Source organism: Lactuca serriola, chromosome 4 (assembly GCF_051521515.1).
Source record: "Lactuca serriola cultivar US96UC23 chromosome 4, Lser_US96UC23_V15, whole genome shotgun sequence".
Classification (NCBI taxonomy): Eukaryota; Viridiplantae; Streptophyta; class Magnoliopsida; order Asterales; family Asteraceae; genus Lactuca; species Lactuca serriola.
The window spans coordinates 64,097,932-64,116,100 of record NC_136411.1 but is presented as its reverse complement, the minus strand read 5'-3'; positions in this window follow the sequence as shown (position 1 = coordinate 64,116,100).

Below are 18,169 nucleotides of genomic sequence, written 5' to 3'. Positions count from 1 at the left end.
AAGTAAATAGTTGGGATATCTATCTTGCGAGCGAGCTTAAAATTTTCGTATTTCCATAATAATGATTTTAACTCGTATGGGGCACTTAATATTGTAAGGAAATGAAACATTTTCATAATTAACAATTAAAATGTTAATTGTACTACAAGTCACATTAAACTTTGCAATTATTTATTTATTTATTTTGTGATCAAAAGGAGTGGCACATTATGTTTCATATTGTTACAATCACTATTCACTTGTGATATTAGTTTGCCTTGTACAATAAAAATATGTATGTTAAAGTGTATCATGCCAATGATAAATCATAAAAAAATTAATAATATTTTAAGCGATTTAAACCTTGAATCTTATTTTAAAGAATTTTGCCAGTCAACTACTATAATTATCATGTATTCATGTTGGGACAATAAGTTATTATTATTAATGGGATATTTGAGACATTTATTAAAGAACAAATTTCACAAAATCACTAAATTTATATAAAAATTGAATTTTGATAATGTTTCTTTTTTGTTTGTTTGTTTTTTCAAATTGAACATTCAAATCAATTAACCGGTCAACCAGGTTAATTGATACATCAATTTTGATAACGAGACATGACATTACATTATTTGGTGATATCACATTTTGGATGAAAAAAAACAATGCCAAAATCATTTTTTTTTTTTTTTTGTGAAAACTTGGTTTTCATTACATTAGTTGTGTTTTGTTTAACAATAAACTATAAACTATATTGTATGCAAATGCTCTTTAAAATATTGAACATGCACTAACTTGTATTGTATGCAAATGGGGTGGGATTATCATGCATTCATGGCATAAAGCCATAAAATATGAAGTTGGTCAGAATACTATTCTAAATCTTCTTGATAAGGAGTTTCACAACCAATCAACCATGTTAAATCTTAACGAATGCATTAATTGTAACATAACTGACACCGACAATATTGTATCATTAAGTTTGAAATAAAAATTAAATAGCAATCTTTTTGACTTTTTTCCTGGTGATTACAAGAAAATATCTGCAATTTATGTCAAGACAGGGTATACAGTACATCATCCCATTTATGTCAAGATAGGGCATACAGTATATCATCCATATTCCGACCATTAAAACCCCAATCTGCCTCGACCCCCCATCACCTCAATTTCTACAATTCTGTAGTCGGTAACATTGGGAATGTAGAATTTTCGGTTAATTATCTTGGGAATGCATGCATTTAAGGCATCTCTAAATCCCTTGATCCAATCAACCATAAGGACGATTTCATTAATTTACTCTACTATAAAATAAAGGGACATCGAATAATTTGACTAAAAGTGAAAGGGGTTTATATAAATAGTCAATTTTATTTATTTATTTATTTATTTTAAAACTAACCACTTTTTTTTGGAGTGGACATTCCATAGGAGGTATAAACCGACCAACTCCAATACTGTAGTCTGATTATATAAATATGAGGCCAACACATTCACATATTGGAGATATCGTTTCAGATTGTTCTCATTCCGAGTTTTTAGCAACCAAAAGATCGAAGTATTTTTTTTTTCTTTTGCATTTGATATAATCGATTCATCAAATTAGGTTAGTTCTGTTGATTTATGTACTTGCATTTGAGTTTTTATTCGATTCAATGTACTCCGGAATGCATAGAACATGTCTGAAATTGGTAGAACGTATCCGGAATGGCATAGTGCATGTAGATATATTGTTCATTTTAGTCATTTTGATCACATAAGTAGCTTAAAAATCTATTAGTAGCACTCGATATACATAAGTAGCTTAAAAATCTGTTAGTAGATTACGTGGTGAATATTATTCTGAAATAAGGAATAAGTGTTCGGAATGAGGAATGTGTGTCTACAATTTTTATTTCTATTTTGTGATAATTAAGAACTAATATTGATTTGCATTAAACAAATACGTACAAATTAGTCTGAAATCAAAACCAATGTTGTCGTAGATGCAACTAATCAATTTGCGTAGATGCTGCTAAAAAATGGGTTTTACAGACGAAAAAATTGTATATCATCTACAAGAGTTTTCATAAATTGTCCCGATAAAGGTGACATTTAATTAAAATATATTGTTATAAACATTCGTGTTTTATTATACTATAATTTAAAATTAATTTTTGGATGGATTGTTTTTGCAGATAAAAAAACCTGATGTGAAAAATAGAAAAAAAAAATCACACAATAAACCACCAAATGCATCCATAAAAGTAAGAAAGAAATCTAAGAGGATGTTAAAGCTTAAATTGAAAATAGATAGAACTTCGAACGATGAAACCATATCAAATTTTGAAAAACCTGTTATTTTAGAGTAGTTGCCATTTTATAAATTTTGCTATGGGTACGTTTTATATTGTTTGGTTTTATCTTTGAACCAATTGACTTTTATAATACCTTTGTATATATTTTTTAATCATAGTCCTGGATATCCAATGAGTCGAGTTATGAGGATGCGTTACCAAAAGAATATAATCTGCTACGCCTTGTCGACGAGCAATGTGGTATTGTTGATATGACTGCGTTAGAAATGATTTGTGATTTTCAACGTACGAAAGAACGAATGGTAAAACTGTAAAACCCATTACCCCCTTTTGCGACCAAGGAGCATAGAAAAGTAGCATTGTATAATATGCAAATGTTCCCCATTACAATGTCTGAAGATATACGACAATTATCCTGGAAATTTACTTTATTTTTAGATAATATAATGTCATTTTAAACTTAAATATGTAAAAGAAATGATATGCTTTTCTTAAAGGGCGGTATTTTTCATTCATATTAGGTAAACCAACCTTAAAATACTTAAATTGGTTTCCACAAATTTGGAAATTATAAGGGATACTTTAACACCTGTTTTCCAAAATGGACCAGATGACGGCTTAGAGGGGTCAGATGTAAGATTTTTGCGAAAAATCTAGTGCCACGACGTGGTGAATGGAGCATCACAACGTGGCATGTCTAATGCAGGAATGAACGTTTGGATGGTCACCACGACGTGGCAAGAGGAAGGCCATATGAAGTGGCAACTAATGTAACCTAATCCCAAGATTTTTAGGGTTTTCTCCATATTTAAGCACCTAATCTCAAGGATTAGGGCATCCTCTTCAGCCTCCAACCCCTCATCAATGAAATCCTAGTCTCTGTTATGATTAGAAAGCTCGTTCTCTTGATTTGAAGCTTATTCCATGGATTTTTGGTCAAGATTGAAAAGAAGGAAGTTCACAAGGAAACAAGGAGTTGGTTTAGATCCATCATTCTGCTTCAGTTTTCTAAGCTATTTAGGGTATAAACTTCTCATATTGACACATCTTCTTCTCGATTCGAGTTTGATGTCATTTTTGGGTAGTTTGGATGATTCTTGGTCCCATACACAAGTTTTGGCCCTATTAAGGACCTATTGGACTTAGGGTTATAGATCTAGCATTGAAAAGATATAGATTTGAAGTTTTAGGCTTAGATTGTAAGGATTAAGCACTTAATGAAGACTATGACAATCTGTCAGTTCCCACGACGTGGCAATGGGCTTGCCACAACATGGTGGTTCTCTGCTTCATGACTATCTTTTCCTAGTATTCCTACCATGTGGCCAAGAGGTCCCCACGTCGTGGTGAGCATTGACTTGGTCGACCGTTGACTTTTGTTAATCGTTGACCATTGACTTATGACCAGTTTGATTTGGGTCAAACTTAAAGGACTTGGGTTATTGATTAGGGATTTATCTGTGTTTGGTGCCAGTCAGTTCGTGGGGGTGATCAATGCAGGGAGTGAGGGCGTTGTTGTGTTTCCGAGTCTGCATTTTTGGTGAGCGTCCTCATTATACTATATGTTACATCATATATCCTTGTATATTAGGGTATATGAGTAGTGGTACGCTAGTTAGAGTACTAATAGTTTGTTAATCGTCTAGTGGAGTGCCCTAGGGGTTGCAGGTAGTCACGTAGGTTAACCTGAGAACTCTTGATCTAGGATTTTTTTTTTCATGTTCCTTGTTTGGTTGTGGCTCTAGAATAAGATCACATGTTCGAATGTCTATCTCACCTCTGGTTACATATAGCTATGCATTCCTTGGAGATCTACCGGTAGTAGCGTAGTGTACTGTATGAGGCATAGTATGTGGTAATGAGCTGTTAGACAGGTAAACTAGTGTATATAGTTGCATGTGTCTATATGGTTAATTTATTGCTTGTCTGTTACAAATGTCAATATTTTGGGTGGTGGGTTGAGGTGGTCCTGCTTTGTGTTGTAGGCCAAGATATCCGGGCGGGCTAGCGGTGTGTTGTAGGCCACATATGGATCAACGATATGTTGAGCGAGAGTGGTCCAAGTGACTATAGGCCTTGCAAGGCGGTCCAATAAGACTGTAGGATCAGGAGAGCGGTATAGGTGTACTATAGGCCTAGTGAGGCAGTCCAGTCAGACTGTAGGCTCATGAGAGTGGTCCAGGCATGTTGTTGGCCTTGCGAGGCGGGACAGACAGACTGAAGGCTCATGTGTGCATGCATTGTATATGTATTGTGGAGTGTTCTTTTTTTTGGGTAACTCTTTCATCTTTGGCTTATAGTTGTGGATTAAATGTTTTTCAGGTACCATTGATGATCGTGAGAAGGCGAAGGAGTGATTGTAAACACTCATCAACAACAATGGAGATTTGACATTATTTATATTACTCTGATTTTCAAACAACTATATTTTGGAACAAATGGGATTTCGTAACTTGGGTTTTATGTAAATGGTGATTTTACCTAATTTAAAATTGATTTTTTTGCTTGTGAAAATGGGACGTTACAAGTCGATATCATAGCCATGGTTTGAGGGGTTTGGAGGAATACTTGTGTGAATCCAAACTCAAACTAGGAGCCAAGAATTTTCACAAATTGTTTTCAATTTTTTTAATAAAACGGTTGGGTTGGAGACACGGGCTCGGTCTCTTGTCATCTTCTTTTTTGATTGTTGGCTTAGGATCGTGAACGTGGATCTCTAACTCGAGCTTGGTTTTTAGAAGAAGATGTGATGTGTACAATGTGAAATCCCCAATTTCAGGGCCAGAAAAGACCGATTTATTTATGCTTATTTTGAAATCAAAGTATCCTTACAAGAATAATATTGCAGAATTTGTTCCCAAAAACATGATAATGATATTATCAAAACATTTTCGAAGAAACATATTTTATTTATATTAAAAACCTTAGGACATCATTGTCGACATAGTATATAAGCATAAAAGAAATAATACATTCCTTACGCTAGTTTATCTAAACTACCGGCCTATAGGCGTCCATAAATCTCTCATCATATAATCACACTTGTGCTCTTGTGCCACTACTTGTAATATAAGGAATTGAGTGGGTCAGACTTGGGGGCCTGGTGAGCACATAGGGTTTTAAACACACAATAATTAAATTTTTATTTATTATTATCAAATCAACAACCTGATTACTCCTTCCCGCTATCCTCACTCTCTATACCTAACATCTAATTTCAAGGGACCTATCCTAAGGATCATCTTCGAGATAGACAACAATGCTTAGGGGTGTCCATATCAATATATGTCAGTAAGGAAACCATAGAGGGGGGGGGATGGATTACACCTGTTGAACACTTAGTTCAAAAACAACTACTGGTTGTGAGCCTGCTAGCTTTCCACTGGGATGTCTAGAATAGTCTGTGGTCGTTATCTATATTCCGCTAGACAACTAGATCATCTTTAAAGTCAAGGCCTCTAATCATCTATATAATCTTTCATATCTCATCATCTATATCACCTTTCATCTCTCATCATCTATGTCATTTTATATATCTACCCATCTTTACCCAACATATTGATAGGTCATAAAATACATATACAATTTAAAACCGAGTAAAACATGTATAAATCGTTCATCTACGATAGATATCAGGAACATAGATAATAGACACATATAACATGTAATTATCTTAAATACTTTATATCTATGTGTAAGATGAATTATTGATAAATCTTATATATAGGTTTATAATGATGACCTATGACTATAAATATAAGTTACATAGAAAATACTAGAGTGTAGCTTAACTTACAGAGGTTCTTCCTGACATAAGTTTGGAAATTGAAATGGCAGAGCTTTTACTCACTAGCTAATACTTCTTCATGGATTACAAGGCTTCACCGAAGGCTAAAACTAAGCGAAATGGGCTAAAATCGAGAGAATTTCGAGAAAAAGGAGGATAGGGAGTGAGGAAACTAATGATCATCCGAAGCCTATTTATAGCACAATTACGCGCTGCGCCTAGTGTGCGTGCTGTGCACATTTGAGATGTCGTTCCTCCCATTTTCTTCAATGTGTCACAAATATGGTGGTACACGCCCCACCTTCTAGAAGGCGCGAGCCGTGCAACCCACCTGTGCATGACGCTTCTCGGAAAAATTCAAAAAATCGTATATTCTTCATATGAGCTCCATTTCGACGTTCTTTATATCCCCAGAAAACTCTCGACGAGATCTACAACTTTCATTTAGGCTCCGCCGGCTAAATTTGACTTTATTTTTAAAGTTATATTTTTAACAGGCTTAGACTGTTAAAGTCTGTATTCATAACTTCCTCATATGGTATTTGTTCTCGACTGTCTTTATATCGACATAACCATATGGAAAAGATCTTTAACCCTCGTTTAGATTGTTTTTCCTAACAATCTACCGATCTCTTCTTCGGCTTCTGAGCCTTATACTACTACACTGAAACTCCTAAAAATCCTAACTTCCTCTTACGAAGTCAGACTGGGGCATTTTCTATATATACGCTCTCATTTTGACTACTACTACTACTACTACTACTACTACTACTACTACTACTACTACTACTGCTGCTGCTGCTACTACTACTACTACTACTACTTTCCTTTAGATTACTAAGGCTAATAATCTTCCTAACTCTGATTTGCTATTTACGATACCGTAGCCTTGCTAGTTTGAACGTGAAACTTCAATGGGTCATAACTCATCTATTATAAGTCCGTTTTAAGCGCTCAATATACCTGCAAAATCCTTATTACGACTACTTTGTCTCACTCATAGGCTATTCGTCCTAATCTTTAATCTATTTAGATGCGGATTTTATTACTAATTTGTTACGTAGTTATAAACACACATTATATATATATATATACACACACACACACACACACATACAAATACCACGCAATAATGAAATAACCCTCTTTTATTAATATCAAAAGATTATAATTATTGACACTAACCACTTCATCATCTTTATTAATGTCGATTAGGAAACACGGACATTACAATTCTCTCCCTCTAAGGATGATTTTTTCCTGGAATCATCAAACATATGAGGATAACGACTCTTCATGTCGTCCTCTATCTCTTAGGTAAGATTCGACCCATCCGAATGTTTCCATCGTACTAGCACTAATTTTACCATCTTCTGCTGTAACTTCTATGTCTTATGGTCACCAATCTCCTTGGGATCTTCAATCTTCTTCTTAGTCTCATCAATCCTTAACTCTGAGAGTGTAATTATATCGGGAATGTCTCACGATAACTTCCTCAAATAACACACATGGGAGGTGTTGTGAATTCCATCCAGCTCTGCTGGCAATTCCAACTTGTAAGCTTGATTTCCAACTCTCCGAAGCACTTTAAATGGTATGATAAACCTTGGACTTAACTTCCCTCTCTTACTGAATCTTATAAGTCCCTTCCATGGAGAGACTTTAAGTAACACCAAATCTCCATCTTCGAATTTTATTGGTCATTGCTTCTTATCAGTATAGCTATTCTTACAATCTTGAGCTGCTAACATCCTTTCTCTAATCACCTTTAGCTTCTCAACAGTCTGATGGTCTATCTCTGGTCCTATAAATTGCTTTTCTCCAGCTTCAAGCCAACAAGACGACATACGACACTTCTGTCCATACAAGGCTTTATAAGGTGCCATCTTAATGCTTTAATGGTAACTAGTGTTATAGGAAAACTCTAGTAGGGGTAGATGTTCATCCTAATTATCTTGAAATTCTAGGGTACATTCTCTTAGCATATCTTCTAGTTTTTAAATCGTCCTTTCACTCCGACCATTAGTCTGTGGATGGTAGGCTATACTCAAACACAACTTCGTACACATTTCTTCTTGTAGGATTTTCCAAAACCTAGAAGTGAAATGACTGTCACGATCCGACACAATTGTTAAAGGAACACCATGATGTCTTACTATCTCCTTCACATAGACATCTGCAAGCTTATCCATAGGCCACTTATCATTGGCTACTATGAAATATGCAATCTTTGTCAATTGATCTATGATTACCTAAATCATATAATGACATTTCTTCATCCTAGGCAACTTAGTCATAAAATCCATGGTGACGTCTTCCCATTTTCCCGTAGGAACTGGTAAAGGCTCCTGATTCCTATAAGGTTTCTTGTGTTGCACTCTAACTCTTGTGCAAGTCACACAGTTAGTCACATCCTTTGCAACATCGAGCTTCATCGTTAGCCACCAATAGTAAGGTTTCAAATCGTTATACATCTTGGTACTGCCAGGATGAATCAAGTACATGGTCTTGTGGGCATCTTCCATGAGAAGATCTCTCATTCCTCATCCCTTAGTTACCCAAATCCTGTTTTGGATTACCTTTAACCCTTGACTATTCGTATTGAATTCCAATGTTTTGCCTAATTGTTCTTCCTTTCGGTTATCTCCTTCCAAAGCTTCATCCTGAGCTTTCCTGATGTTTTCTATAAATTTTGAGACAATCTCTATTCTCAACGCTCTTGGCTTCTTTCTTTCCAAATTTACCAACCTACTCAAAGCATTAGCTATGACGTTCTCTTTACTAGGGTGGTAAAGTATCTCACAGTCATATTCCTTGAGTAACTCCAACCAACATTGCTATCACATATTCAATTCCTTTTGATCAAATAGATACTAGAGACTCTTATGATCAGTGTAAATCTCACAGTTTGTGCCATAAAGATAATGCCTCCATATCTTCAATGCAAATACTATCGCTGCCAACTCTAGATTAAGAGTGGGGTAGTTCTTTTTGTGCTCCTTTAGTTACCGAGATGCATATGCAATTACTTTTTCTCTCTTGGGTCAGAACACAACCTAACCCACCTCCAGATGCATCATATGTAGCTCCTTTATGGGTCAAATCTGTTAAGGGAGCAACTATCGAAGAAAATCCTTGGATAAACCTTCTGTAATATCCAACTAATCCTAGAAAGCTATGAATCTCACTGAGATTTTCTAGTCATTTCCACTTCATTACAACTTTGTTCTTTTCTAGGTCAACCATTATTCCTTCTTGGTTAACCACATGACACAAGAATTGGACTTCCCGAATCTAAAAATCACACTTGGAGAACTTTGCATACAACTCCTCTTTCTTCAGAACTTTTAGCACATCTCTTCAGTGTTTTCCATGATCCTAGTGGAACATGGAATATACGAGAATATCATCAATGAGTACTATTAAAAATTTGTCGAGGAAAGGTTTACAAACACTATTCATCAAATCCATAAATGTTGTTGGATTGTTGGTCAGTCCAAACGACATAACCAAACAACGCATAGTGTCCATATCTCGTTTTAAAAGCAGTCTTCTCTATATCCCGCTCTCTCACCTTCAGCTGATGTTATCCTGACCTAAGATCAACCTTCGAGAAATAGCTCGCACCCTGCAACTGATCAAGTAGGTCATCTATCCTAGGCAAAGGGTACTTATTCTTTACCTTTGCCTTATTCAACTCTGTGTAGTCAATCAACGTCCTCATGCTTCCGTCTTTCTTCTTTACGAATAACAACGGAGCTCCCTAGGATGAAGAACTAGGTTTAATGAAACCTTTCTTCAACAACTCCTAAAGCTACATCATAAGCTCCTTTATCTCCGCTGGTGCTAGTCGGTTAGGTGCTTTGGCTATCGGTGTGGTTTCGGGTAACAAGTTTATCCTAAAGTCCTTTAAAAATTCATAAATTCCTCATACGATATCCGTTCCCGACTGTATTTATATCGATGGACCATATGGACGAGATCTTCAACCCTCGTTTACATTGCTTTTACTAACAATGAACTGATTTTTACTTCGTTTTCTAAGTCGTATACCGCTACGTCGAAACTTCTAAAAATCATAAGTTCCTCTTACGAAGTAAGATTAGGGCGTTCTCTATATATACGCTCTCGGTTTGACTACTACAATTTTTTTTAATTACTAATGCTAATAATCATCCTAACTTTGATTTGCTATTTACGATATCGTAGTCGTGCCGGTTTGAACGTAAAATTTCAATGGGTCATAACTCATCCATTATAAATCTTTTTTGAGTGCTCCTTATACCTCTAGAATCCTTATTATGATTACTTCGTCTCACTCATAGGGTATTCGTCCTAATCTTTAATCGATTTAGACAGAAATTTTATCCCTAATTTATTATGTAGCTATAAAGACACAATGTATATATATATATATATATGTATGTATGTATGTATATACATGCAAATACCATGTAATAATAAAATAACCCTCTTTTATTAATCTGAAAAGATTATAATTATTGACCCCATCCAATTCATAATCTTTATTAATGTCTAGTTGGAAAAGAAGGCGTTACAATTCTCTCCCCCCTTAGGATGATTTCATCCCGGAATCATCAAACATATGAGGATAACGACTCTTCATGTCGTCCTCACTCTCCCATGTGAAATTCGGCCCATCCGAATGTTTCCATCATGCTAGCACTAATTTAACCATCTTCCACCATAACTTCTTTGTCTTATGGTCAGCAATCTCCTCAGGATCTTCAATCAGCCTCTTAGTCTCATCAATCCTTAACTATAAGAGTGGAATTATATTGGGAACTTCCTCAAATAACACAATTGGAAGGTGTTATGAATTCCAGCAAGCTCTGCTAGCAGTTCCAACTTGTAAGCTTGATTTCCAACTCTCCGAAGAATTTTAAATGGTCCAATAAACCTTGGACTTAGCTTCCCTCTCTTACAAAATCTTATAAGTCCGTTCCATGACGAGACTTTAAGCAACACCAAATCTCCAACTTTGAATGTCATTGGTCGTTGCTTCTTATCGGTATAGCTCTTATGACGATCTTGAGCTGCTAACATCCTTTCTATAATCACCTTTAGCTTCTCAGCAGTCTGATGGACTATCTCTAGTCCCATAAACTGCTTTTCTCTAGCTTCAAGCCAACAAGATGGTGTTCCACACTTCTATCCGTACAAGGATTTATAAGGTGCTATCTTAATGCTTGAATGATAACTATTGTCATAGGAAAATTCTACTAGGGGTATATGTTTTTATTCCAGTTACCTTGGAATTTAAGGGTACATGCTCTTAGCATTTCTTAGTGTTTGAATCGTCCTTTCACTATGACCATCAGTCTGTGGCTGGTAGGATGTACTCAAACGCAACTTCGTACCCATTTCTTATTGTAGGCTTTTCCAAAACCTAGAAGTGAAATGACTGTCACGATCTGACACAACTGTTAAAGGAACACCGTGAAGTCTTACTATCTCCTTTACATAGACATCTACAAGCTTATCCATAGGCTACTTCTCATTGGCTGCTATGAAATATGCACTCTTTATCAATCGATCTATGATTAGCCAAATCATATCGTGAACTTTATTCGTCCTAGACAACTTAGTCAAAAAATCCATGGTGATGTCTTCCCATTTACCCATGGGAACTGGTAAAAGTTCCAAATTCCCATAAGGATTATGGTGCTGCACTTTAACTCTTACACAAGTCACACAGTCCGTCACATACTTTGCAACATCAAGCTTCATCGTCGGCCACCAATAGTAATGTTTTAGATCCCTATACATCTTGGTACTTCCAGGATGAATTGAGTACATGGTCTTGTGGGGTTCTTCCATGAGAAGATATCTCATTCCTCCTCCCTTAGGTACCCAAATCATGTTTTGGAATACCTTCAACCTTTGATTGTTCGTACCAAATTCCAACGTTTTGCCTAAATGTTCTTCCTTTCGTTTATCTCCTTCCAAAGCTTCCTCCTGAGCTTTCCTGATGATTTTTACAATTTTTGAGTCAATCTCTATTCTCAATGCTCTTGTCTTCTTTCTTTCCAAATTTATCTTCCTACTCAAAGCATATGCTATGACATTCGCTTTACCAGGGTGGTAAAGTATCTCATAATCATAATCCTTAAGTAACTCCAAGCAGTGTCACTGTCTTATATTCAATTTCATTTAATCATGGAGATGCTAGAGACTCTTATGATCAATGTAAAGCTTACACTTCGTGGCATAAAGATAATGCCTCCATATCTTTAATGCAAATATTACCACTGCCAACTCTAGATCATGAGTGGGGTGGTTCTTCTCGTGCTCCTTTAGTTGTTGAGATGCATATGCAATTACTTTTTCTCTCTGGGTCAGAACACAACCTAACCCAACTTCAAACGCATCACTATATACTGCGAATTCTTCAATTCCGTCAGGTAAAGAAAGAATCGGTGCTTCACACAAATTCTTCTTTAACTTCTCGAAAGCTTCTTCGTGCTCCTCGCTCCACGTATATGTTGCCCCTTTATGGGTCAAAGCTGTTAAGGGAGTAGTTATTGAAGAAAAGCCTTGGATAAACCTTCTGTAATATCCAATTAATCCTAGAAAGCTATGAATCTTAGTGGGAATTTTTGGTTGTTCCCACTTCATTACAAATTTGATCTTTGTTGGGTCAATCATTATTCCTTCTTGGTTAACCACATGACCCAAGAATTGGACTTCCGGAATCAAAAAATCACACTTGGAGAATTTTACATACAACTTCTCTTTCTTCAGAACTTCTAACACTTCTCTTAAGCGTTTGCCATTGTGACATTCCCATTTTCACGGCTAGAAAAGACCGATTTTGATTATGCTTTATTAAAAAATTAGAGTACCTTTTGAAGAAAAATGTTGCGGTATTTGTTCCCAAAAATATGATAAGGACTTTATCAAAGCATTTTTGAAGAAATGTATTTTCATTATATTAAAAACCTCGGGATGTCATTGTCTATACAGATCAAAAGCATAAACAGAAAAAACACAGGCCTTACAATATCTACTTATTCTAGTGGCCTATAATCCATTAATCTCTCTTCAGATCACCACTCTTATGCTCTCTTGCCACTACTTGTATACAAGAAACTGAGTGGGTTAGGCTTGGGAGCCTGGTGAGCACATAGGGTTTTCAACCCACAATAATTAAGTTTATTAATTTCATCAAATCAACCAACCCAATTACCCATTCTCGTTATCCTCAATTTCTATCCCTAAAGCAACTAAAGTAAGGGAACTAGCCTAAGGATTTTCATCGAGATGGATACTACTACTAAGGGGGTTCCTCACCAATATATTCCCTCAAGGCAATCATGAAGGGAATGCAGTATACCGATGAACACATCGTTCACAAACACCTACAGGTTGCGAGCCTGCTAGCGTTCCACTAGATTGTCTAGAATAGTCCATGGTCGTCATCTATCCTCCGCTAGATGACTGGATCATTGTAAACATCGAGGCCTCTCATCATTTTATTTCATCATACATCAGCTATTTCAACTACTCATGTTCTACCCAACATATTCGTAGATATAAAATACATATATTGTTTAAATCATTTAAAACATGTATAAATCGTTCATCCAGCATATATATATATATATATATATATATATATATATATATATATATATATATATCAGGAACACAAATAATATGCACACATAGCACATAGTTTATATTAAATACTTCAGATCTATGTGTAAGATGAAAGTAACTGTGCACTCACTTGTTAAAGTGATGATTCCCAACTCGAGCAGCGCTTCGCTTCTAACAATTCTATTTTCCTTCGACGAAACCTAGTATTATTACCACTAGATTTTAGTCTAATATTTATTGCGACTAATTACGAGCGTTATTATTTTATAAGCATTAATCATTACTTTTCAACCACTATGTACAAACATGGGCTAGACATGAAACATCGGAGGGCAGGACCATTTTGGCATTATAGCACTTCTGAAATCCAACAACCCTATGCGACCCTTCAAACCAGATTCCCCGTACCGCGAGTAATTAAAAGATATTATAATAACATTATATATATATATATATATATATATATATATATATATATATATATATATATATATAGTTTATAAGTTCATAATAATGATAATAAACTTAAACATAAGCTATACTTATAGTAGGGTAAGCATAACTTACTCATAAGAGGGTGGCTAGGAACCAGACTTTGTGGGGGTAGAATTTTCAAGTCGAAAAACTCTTCTTTTTGGAGCCTTCTGGCGCTCTGGGACTCGCCTCTTTGCACTCGGGAAGTACCAGAGCTTGGGGGAGGTTTAGAGAGAACTTAGAGAGAGAGAGAGAGAGAGAGAGAGACAAATGGGTTAAGGTGTGAGTTTTGGTGGCAGCCCTCGCAGGCTATTTATAGGCGCCAACCTCGTTCTACATTGGGCGTACTTCGATACGCAGGGCGTACGAGGGTACGCTGCATGTACGAGGGACAGATGGCGAATTTCAGATGGGGTGACGTGGACACTTCTGAGCCAAGTATGCGAGAGCGCGGTGTGTACATGTTGTGTACACGAGGTGTACACATGTACCCTCGCAACAGTCTCTTCCAACTTCTAAATTTCGTAACTTTCGCATACGAGCTCCGTTTTTGATGTTCTTTATATCCGTCGGCTAATTTTGACTTTATTTTTAAAGTTATATATTAACAGGCCAGGACAGGTAAAGTCCATTAAAAATTCATAACTTTTTCTCAAGACGTCCATTTTTGTCTGTCTTTTTATTGTTGAGCTCCTATTAACAAGATATTCAATTCTTGTTTAGGTTGTGTTGATACAAAAAGTGACCCTCTTTAGCTAAGGAACCACAGTCTGGATTGCTGCTGCTACCATAGAAGAAGTTGACTATCGAAGTTGGAGAAGATCTTTTGTGAACCGCAACTGCAACAACTACTGCAAAGATGAGTGATTAATGAAGACTTTCATGTTACTTTACTGACTTTTCATGTTTGATTTGTTTTGTCCAGTGAACCTTGGATGGTCACTGAAGTCAGTAGAATAATATTTATTTATTCCAGTGTAACTTTTCGGGACTCTATAAATAGAGACTCTCTTTTCATGTATCAAAACCACTCTTTTCTCTTCTAGAACTATTATCGAAATACAAAGATCATTAATCTCTATTCTATCTTATCTGATAATCTGAGTTCCTCTTCACTTTTAGTTTATCACATTTATTAACTTGTGCTTGCATGCAATCCATGTTATGAATGAAATTGGTGTCTACTTGATATAACTTGCTGTCATTTATATTTACTTTAAAATTTGCACAATCTAACATTTCTAACTTATTATTGTGGAGCTAACAAGATCCTTGATATTAAATTATTCTGCAAATTATTATCTTATACTAACATTTGTTCAAGTGTTCTTCAAAGTTTTTCTCTCAACAATTCAAAAAGTCACATTCTTTAGCTAAGGAACCGCAGTATGGATTGCAACTGCTATCGTAGAAGAAGTTGACTACCGAAGTTGGAGAAGATCTTTTGTGAACCGCAACCGCAACAACTACCACAGAGATGAATGATGAATGAAGATTTTCATGTTACTTTACTAACTTAGTGTGTTTACTTTGTTTTGTCCAGTGAACCTTGCATGGTTACTGAAGTCAGTAGAATAGTACTTGTTTATTTCCAATGTAACTTTTCAGGACTCTGTAAATAGAGACTACGTATTCATGTATCAAAACCACTCTTTTCTCTTCCAGAACTATTATCGAAATACAAAGACCATTCATATCTATTCTATCTTAACTGATAATACAAGTTCCTCTTCACTTTAAGTTGATCACATTTATTAACTTGTGTTTGCATGCAATCCTTGTTATGAATCAACTTGGTGTCTACTTAATATAACTTGCTGTCATTTATATTTCCGCAATCTAATATTTCTAACTTATTTTTGTTGAGCTAAAAAGATCCTTGAGATCAACTTACTCCGTAACTTATTATTTGTACTAGCGTTTGTTCAAGTGCTCTTCAAAGTTTTTCTATCAACAGTTGGCATCAGAGCCATAGTGGTCGCTTTCCAAAAAAAACTCTGATTTTGGAAAGACTTCTATACCACTGAAGCTCATTCTTAAAAAAAACAAAAAAAAAACATGGAAATATGGCACAAGCTTTATCATTGAACGTTTCTAATAGTGTTGGTGGCTCTAACAAAGCTTCGATACTTGTGGCAAGTGAATACCACCATTGGTCTCAAAGAATGGAAAGGTATCTTAAGGGGCTCGAAAGAGATGTGTGGAGATCTGTGGAAAAAGGACCTGATGTCCCTGTTCTCACTCCCGTTCAAGCAGATGGTGCCCATGCACGACTTAGTGGAGCTCAAGCAGCTATGAATTGATCAACGAATGATGATCTTGAAAAAATGGAGAAAGATGCCATAGCCTTCTATGAAATCTCGTGTGGTGTTGCTCCAAACAACTTCGACATCATCATCAACTTCAAATCTACCAAGTAGATTTGGGATGTACTAAAAAATCTTTACCAAGGGTTTGAACAAGCTCAAGACAAGAAACTCACCACTGCACTCAGTGAGTTCGACAACTTTAAAGCTCTTCCCAGTGAAAGTCATGAAGACTCATTCAAAAGGTTTAACCTCATCATCACAAAGCTATCAAATGCTTGTACAGTTTGAAGCAATCACAAGACAAATATACAATTACTACATGGTTTGGGTAGACATTAGACCATAGCAAAAATGATAGTCCAAGGAGAAAGAAAGATCCACACTCTCTCACTGTTCAAACTTATGGTGAACTCCAAGCACAAGAATCAACCGTGTTAAAGGATTGTGCAGATCTAGGAGGACCACTTGATTTGATGGCTCAAACCCTACAGTTCAAAGCTCCTCAATACACATATACCGCATAGTCATCATACCAACACTCATATGACAACCCACCGCAGACGTATGAAGCTGATGCAAAACTTGACGACGAAGAAGAGTTTCAAAATGCCATTTCCTTGGTCATCCAATAGTTCAATAGACTCCCACCACCATCCTTTTGTAAAAACCAACAGTTCACCAAACCACCTTTCAATCGCAACTTCAACCCACAGAATAACCATCCATGATATACGGGAAACCCTCACCATCCTTCACAAGCACAGAACACTTCTCAAAAGGAGTCACCGCAGAACAACAAACCTTCAGACTTCGGTACCTCTACTAAAGACAAAGATGGAGTTGTTATTTTCCATAAGCACCACAAGGAAAATCACTTTGCCAAAGACTGAAAAGCAAATGTGGAGAAAGACAAGGCATTTTATCTCCGAATGGCTCAAGAAATGGAGGAAAAAGAAAAAGCAAGAGCTTATGTTGCTCAAGTCAAAATGGATCATCAAGTTTGGTCCTTGGGTGATGAAAATGAAGAAATAGACAACAACAAGAAGAAATGGAAAATCTGCATGGTGGCTAGGGATGAGATTTAGAACCGGAAAACCGGACCGGAACCAGAACCGTTAGAACCGGAATATATAAAACCGGTTCCGGTTACGGGTTTAAAAATTGGCTTTATCTGGGTTTCGGGTAATCTGGGTTTGGGGCCATCGGGTCTGGGTAAATCGGGTCTAAAAACCAGAACCGGTGTTTGGAACCGGAAAAGATGAATATCTCATTTGTTTCAACTCCGATTGACATGCGGTTTTTTTCCAACTTGTAGTTTAGAGTTTGTACAAGATTTTAGACTATAAATTTGCCATTTTTAGTTTTATATTCATTGACTTATAGTCCCCTAAAGTCGAGATATCAAAGCTGAAAGTTTTTAGTATTTTAGCTTTTCTGTATTCGGTGAAAGTTTTAAAACATGCATATCTAATTCGTTTGAAGTCGGATTGACATGTGGTTTTTCCAACTTGTAGTTTACAGTTTGTACATGAGTTTAGACTATAATTTTGTCATTTTTGGTTTAATATTTAATGATTACAATCCTCCGAATTCAGGATATCAAAATTGAAAATTTTCAACTTTTTAGCTATTTGTTTTTGTTGTTTGTATTTTGTGAAAATGTTAACACATGCATATCTCATTCATTTAAAGTCGGA